The following is a 7,659-nucleotide window of genomic DNA, read 5'->3' on the forward strand; positions in this document are numbered from 1 at the left end:
AAACACCTCCAGGGCTGAAGGGTTCACATACCTTCCCTGGAGATGTCCTGCATTGCTTCACTGCCTTCACACTCCATTTTTCCTGACACCTGAACTGAATCCTGCTTGCTAATTCACCTGATACCATAGTGGCAAATGCTGACTTTTAGGTGGCAGAAGAAATGCTTTCAGGGAAACTATGGAAGAAAGTAATGGACTCTTTATCTTAGCATTTGAGAAATTCCTCTTATATAATTTTTGTTGCTGGAGAAAAAGCCTGAAAAGTTCATGAGGATTGCTTTTTCTGCAGTTTATGTTATCACTGGTGACATGTAACGACGAGGTTGCAACAATCTCAATAAATCACACAAAGAAATTAAAAAGAAATTCACATAATTTAAAAAAATTATTTACAAACCATCATCTGTTTTATTCCTGCAGAATTTTCAGTAGTTATTGTTATTACAGTTGAGACCTTGATACTCCTAATAACACCAAATGTTATTTTGGGCATCCATTCACATAATACTTTTGTAAGAAAGAGCTATGCCAGATTACCAGTGGGATGTGATTTGATATGAGCAACTTATCAAGAACTGACATCAGTGTTTCTATTTTCATTGCTGAAAAATTTCTATACAAAGCTATAAAACATTCATGTCTAGCAAGAGGAAACAGATGAGGTGTGCCTTACACACAGATATGTGGTGCAGTTACTGGAAAAGGGAAAAGCTGATCTGGGTGCATTGCTAGCACACTGAGCATGGAGCTGTCCTGGATCAAAGGCATGCTAAAACTTTCCCTAGGTCCATCCAATGTCAGACATGAACCCATCCCATGGAAGGCTGCTAGACAGAGAGGCTAGAAGCTTTTGGAAGGACTGCAAAAAACATTAGTAAGTTTAGGAACATGGGACTAAAAAGGGCCAAAATATGGGAGATGACCATAGAGGAGGGAAAAGGATGGAGGAAAAGGTGTTAGGAATTATGTTAACAGTACACTGAGCTAGGCACACACTGGCCTAAGGTTCCTTACAGAAATGCCATGTACATGAGCTCATGGACACTGTTAGAACACTGCCTCAATTGCTTTATCCTGAAACAGGAATCTTTCCTTCCCACAGATATGTTTTCCCACAGATATTTGAAATCAAACTCTAGCAAAATTAAGGATCCTATTGCATCTTATCTGTCCTTCCTGCTGGAAATACAATAAACCCAAGGTCCCTGGACAATGGTTTCCACTGTAGCTCTCAGCTCCCTACAAGCAGAACTTGTCATTTAGCTGGCATCTCATGTTTTCCTAAAGAGGACTGCAGAGCAAATTCTTCTGTACATGACAGTAAACCCATCTCTTAAAGCTAAATCTTAAATGGCATACAAAGAACATGAAAGGAATATTAACATCTCTACTGTGATCTAATTTATGCCCTTTATTTGCAGCAGCAACTCATTCTGGTGATCAAAAAGTCATTAACCTTTAAAAAATGACGATTTAACCAAATGGATTTAAAGGGATTTAATGCTGAATTTTACAGACCTTGCCAAAGTGTAATCTGAAGTCTTACATTTTTGTTCCCATCTTCAGCATGCCAAAGCTTGAATCATAAAGCTAGCACTCAGCATCTTGGCTGTGGGTCAAGATCAACTGAAGTCACATGCAGGGTGAAGTGGTGAAGGTGACATTGCTTCTACCTGGCTCAGATAAAAAAAGTACTGATCTCTGCAGTGACCTGTGGAGGACTTCAGCTCATAAGTTTGTGACAAAGGCTCTGATTCCAAGTTTTTCACATCTAAATACTCTGTTTAGTATCCAGAGTAAGAAAGTGTCAGAAAAGACTGGATGGAAATTCATCACTGACCTGGGACACAGAGTGCTGAGCTTTTTGATCATATGATTGACAACTGGCAAGAGCTTGCATTGTTTCTCTGTTACCTAGTGAGTATATTTGCAAGGTATTAGGAGCATGACATGTGTTGGTACTGGGCAAGAGAGAAAAAGGCTGAAAACCAAACAGCAATAAATACCCCTATCCAAAAGAGTGCTTCCTGACAACATTGAGCTGAAGAAACAATCAAATGCAAACACCAATTTTTAATAACCCTCATTCTTATGGAGTTGGGTCTGAGCACAGACTTCCCAATGTGCTTGTCCCTAAATGGAGAAGACAATTCCCAATGCCTTTTGGAATTTGAAACATTGATTTTGTGACTCCTCAGCCAGACTAGTCATAATAAGACAATTAATTAACTGGGAGCATTCAGATCATGATCAAAGCAGTATATGAGGGCTTTGCATGCCTCTTTTTGAAATGCTCTGATTAAACAGAGCATTGTGACTCCTCTGGGAGTGGGTAAGAGCTCCAACCCTCCTGCAATGCTCCAGCTACCAAATAACACCAAAGAAGTGATGCTATCCTCACCACCAAACCCTGACAGCCTTCCCTGCACCTTTCACCAGATCCTGTCCAACACAGGTAAATCATAAAAAAATTTAAAAATAAATTCAAAGGGCAACACAATATGAAAATTATTTTAATGAGCTACAGTTCATGTATCTGATAAACCACGAACACAAACAGTTAAATGGCAACAAATAGATATCATATTAAAGGGGTAGAAAGGGCTCAAATAGCCCATCCCTGTCTCTCTTTCCATTTCAATCTACACAGAAAATCTAAATATTCACCATTTTGGTGTCCAAGAATCACACATAAACTCTGATGTGAATGCATATGTACCGTCTTAATCAACAAAAAATATGCAAATATATTAAAACTAAACACTTCACTTTGAGTGCTTGAGTTAGGGACATATGTATGCCCTAACTGTTTGAAAATCCACATGAAATAAATGTCATGTTTGGTTGTGTAATCACATAAATTGCATATTTCTTGAGCTCCTGACCAGCTGGACTGCATTTAGCCAGTGGGTCTCCTCTGTACAAGCCTGTGCCTAGAAAGACTTACATGAGTTTCCCCCATACAAAATTAAGATTTACAGATGGAAATCCCTGCAGGACTGAAGTTTAAGCCACCTTCCTGGGAAGTACTGCTGCATTCCAGGCCTCTGAATATCTTTTAACAGCTGCTGTTGAAAAATTGACTATGACACAGTAGGATGAAGGCACATGTTCACGTCCAGTCCCAGTGCAGCATTCATGGCCTGTGGCTGTCAAATGAGGGCTCCTCTGGCATTCATGGCCTGGGCAGCCTGTGGCTGTCAAATGAGGGCTCCTCTGCTTCCAAAAGGTTCTGGTCCAAGTCTCAGGCTGATGAGTCATTTCTCTGATCCAAACCCAACATCTGTATCTGGCAGCATAAAAAACATAAGAGTGGCAGATCTTTGCCACTGGAAGATAAGAAATTCACCTTCCTCATGGTAGATCAGTTTTCTTCCTTCCAGTCTCATTAAAAGACCATTATTATAAGAGCTTAAGGAATTTTAAGCACTTTTAAATGTGTCATTTTTTCAAGTGAGCTGGTTGTTATTTTTTCTTGCCATTAAAATGAATGGAGAGATTTATGGCAGGTGGCAACACCTTTCACACCTTCTGCTGGAGGGTCAGGTTTCATGGGTATTTGACTTCAGCCAAGTAGAGGGTGGCAAAAGTTGAAATCTCAGCAAAGGGGAAGATTAATGTGGGTACCCTGGAACACCTGCTGCTGAAGCCATTAGTGCTTGGGACACTCTCCTGCCTCCTCTGAAGATGGTGTGAACTGTCCTCTTGCCCTTTGCAGAAGGAGAATCAGGCCCTTACTGAACAAGATTAATAGGAGCAAGTCTGCCATTGATTGTGTGCTGCTGTCCTCACCATGTCACAGGGCAGGCCAAGGGCTAAATTATGGCTACCCAGGGACTCCAAAAGATGAGAAGAAATCAAACTGACAGGTACACACTGGAAATTAAAGCATGCTCTATCTGAGAGAAATCAATACAGAAATCAGAAAGACTTATGTTTCCAGTTACTTGCAGCCTGCAACAGTCCAAATCCTGCAGAGCTGTTTCATTAAAACATTTCTTTGCTTAGTCCAGGTAAAGAATTCCTGCCACTTTGAGCACTGGCAGTATACTCGTGTAATGCATATTCCAGAGAAATGTGGATTTCTCAGAGACCCAAAAAGAATAAGAACTCACACAAGGAGAAAAATACTGATGTAACAACAGGGGTTTAAATATAAAGTTTGGCAAACAGTTCAGCTCTGTAGACCAGAGCTATGTAGGAAGCGAATTTTTTGCAGAGATCAGAGAGGGAATTAAATTCTTCCCATATGCCAAACAAAACCCTGGAGAAGCATTTCCTTCATCCCTCTCTGGGAGTCAATAACCCCTTGTAGTGGATGAGTTTGCCTCATTATGAAACATGTTGCTTCTTGTTTAGAAGATGGAGTTCTCCTCAGTATTCTGCATCTCTTCAAATGTGCTGCTTTTCCAAAAACCTCAGATCTGCCAGGCAGGTTCCTATCTGAAGAGTGTTAGCCTCAAAATTGCTGGGTACAGACAGTAAACATAAAATTTAATAGCTTAAAAAATAGAAGGCCAATGACCTAATGCTATAATAATAATAATAATAATTATTATTATTATTATTATTATTAATAATAATAATTGTTTTTAAGCCATCTCCTTCCTGCGTTTTCTGGATCTCAGGATGATTAGAGAGGTTAGCCAAATCTGTAAAGAATTGTGTCTTCTGATTGTGATTGACTTTTTCTGCTCTAATGAGGCGGAAAAGTCTACCTAGATCCTCGGACTACTACACATTGCTAGTACCCTAAATAGATTTGCTGAGTTTTCATTTCCTCTGAAAGAAAATCTTGTATGGCTTCACCATCACTCTGCTTGGAGATCCCACCGTAATGATTAGCTACATTCCACTTTGAACTGTTAATAATATTCCCCATATGTAATTAAAGCCTCTAATTCTACACAGAGATATCCTGACAAACAAGCAGCTGTCTGTCTTTTTTATTTCATTGTGGTTCTTGAACTCTTGGCTCAGGTTATGTGTTTCTGGAATGTCAAATAAGGAATTTACTTTTCCGTCCATCAGTTTACACTCTGCATGCAGTTTGATGGCATCTTGCTAATACAGCCTGGTTGCACTGTAATTCACCTTATAATCCATTGTATCAACACTGACTGTTCAATGTGTGACTTCCTAACAAGGTGGCTGGTGCCTCTTAGGTGCTGGGTTGCCTTGGGAGAGTTGCATTTTAAAATGTGTGCCCAGCATCAAACCTGCCTGGTCTGGAGTTCCCAGCTGTCATAATTAGATATAACTTCCTTCACTAGACAAAAGCAAAAGAAATGCTCTGCTCAAGCAAAAAGGTGTCCATAGAACAAGAGGAAATGACCTCAAATTGTTCGAGAGAATGTTTAGACTGGAAATTAGGAAAAATTATTTATTCACTGACAGGGTTGCCAAGCTCTGGACCAGGCTGCCCAGGGAACTGATTGAACCACCATCTCTGGAGGTATTTAAAAAACATTTGGATGTGGTGCTTTGGGACATGGTTTTGTGGTGAATGTGGCAGTGCTGGGTTGGACCTGATGATCTAGAAGTTCTTTTCCAGCAGTCCTAGATTCTATGATCCTACATTTCAAACGTCATGTGAGTTGTTGAGTATCACAAAAAGCTTATGTTCCCTCCAGGTGTGCTGCATGAGTCTGTGGGGCACTGCTCACTTCTGTTTTGGGCACTTTCAGTACATGGATTGGATTCTGTTAATTATTTTGCTTATTTGATTTGATGCCTCAGAAAGAGCAGGAAATTGGATCAGCACATGGCAGGCCTGACTGTTGGCTGTAGGACAGGCTCTGAATGCTGGAATTCTCCTCACCTTCCACTGATCCATGCACATCTGACCATGCCTCATGCGTGCCCTGCCCAACCTGCAGATACCATGGGGATATCAGGATTTTTACAGAGCCCTTTGAAATATACCGGTGAAGGTGAAGGTGATGCAAGAAAAGACAGGATAATATTGTAAGACAGGCTCTGGGCTGCTGGTTGATGACATTTATAAACCATGGATGAGTTCACAGGCACTGCTGATACCTGCAGATATCATCGGGATATCAGGATTTTTACAGAGCCTTTTGAAATCTACCAGTGAAGGTGAAGGCAATGCAAGACAGGATAATATCGCAAGACAGGCTCTGGGCTGCTGGTTGATGACATTTATAAACCATGGATGAGTTCACAGGCACTGCTGACAGTGTTTGGTCCAAATTACACCACAAGAAATTACACAACAGCAGGTAAGACAGCTAAAGGCTGGGTGAAATAAGATCTAGAAGGGTGGCAGATTTCAGCAGAGGACCTCACACAGGTGGAAGTGAAGTGCCTGTGAAGCACCACTTGCAGGAGGCCTGCTGGTAACTCACAGGGAACTCTGCTGGACCTAAGAAACCCAAGAAAATGAATCCTCTCAGCAAACGCCCTCTGCTGTCATTGTTAACAAGGGATTTTTCTACACGGTGCACTCACTATTCAGTTTGCCAGGTTTTCTGTAACATATGTGAGACCTTAACCACAATGTGGAATAATACGGGAAATTTTTCAGTCTGAAATGTAGAGTGAAAGGAAAAGTGAAGATCATTGTCCAAAAAAATATCTAAAATGCAAATTTTGTTTCCTGATCCCATACTCTGTCCAGTTTCTTGATCAAATCTGTTCATGCAGACAGCAGCGGGCACATACAATCTCATTGCCCTCAGCTTAGTCATGGATGTAGGAATCTGCTCCTGCAGTTTAGAGACAATGTGGGCTTTTGACTTGATCTCCACAGAAAAAACTTTGGAAAGTGGGAAAATTGCCATTAATGGAACATAACTAGAAAATAGCCTGAACTGTCAGCTTGAGCTTCAGTGTTACCTTCATACACCAGTGAGTGTTTGCAGTCAGTCATCTATTAGGCAATTAATCTATGATTGTTTAGATGTTACCAAGAGTGAAGGGTAGCTCTCACTAACCAAAAAAAAAAAAAAGAGGAAAAAAAAGAATTAAAAAAGAATAATACACAGTTTTGTTTACATGTGGCACTTAGGATGCTTCAACAATCATGGGGCAGTTTCTTGGGGGAAAAAAAGCTACCTGCTGTTTTAATATTTTCCATTATTTTTACACTCACTAAGCAATGCACTAATAGTCAACCCATACATGCAGGTCTGTGATGTGATAGAAGACATCAGCTTGTAAGTAGTGGGATTGGTAACCCAGTGCTCTCCATGAGACAGCCCCCTCCTGCACATGGGGATGGCAGGGCAGTGTGACCCATCTGCCACCAGAATGCACATCTGGTGTCTGACAAGGTGGGGGCAGGTACTTGATGGGTGCTCAAAGTTCTGAAAAAATGAAGAACTTCCACTGGAGTCAAATTCAAGCCAAAATAAATGAAATCAAATTATTTTTAATCTGGAAGCTAAGTGTCTCCTCTGGTTTTGGTCTATTGAACAACACACAAATATGTAAGTACTGTATAGGCCAGGTAGATAAAATATGTTGTTGAAGTGCTCTAGTTCTGCCTCCTTCATAGAGTATGTAAGGCTCTTGATGTAATTTCTGCTTGCAGGAATCCTGAAGTCTAAATGAAAGATCAGCTTTCTTTCTTCCTCAGGCATCACCCTCAGCCACATTGGCTGAGCCACATTTATTTTGCAGAAGACACTGAGCTTC

This window comes from Passer montanus, unplaced genomic scaffold (genome assembly GCF_014805655.1).
Source record: "Passer montanus isolate IOZ18808 unplaced genomic scaffold, ASM1480565v1 scaffold20, whole genome shotgun sequence".
In the NCBI taxonomy this organism is placed as follows: Eukaryota; Metazoa; Chordata; class Aves; order Passeriformes; family Passeridae; genus Passer; species Passer montanus.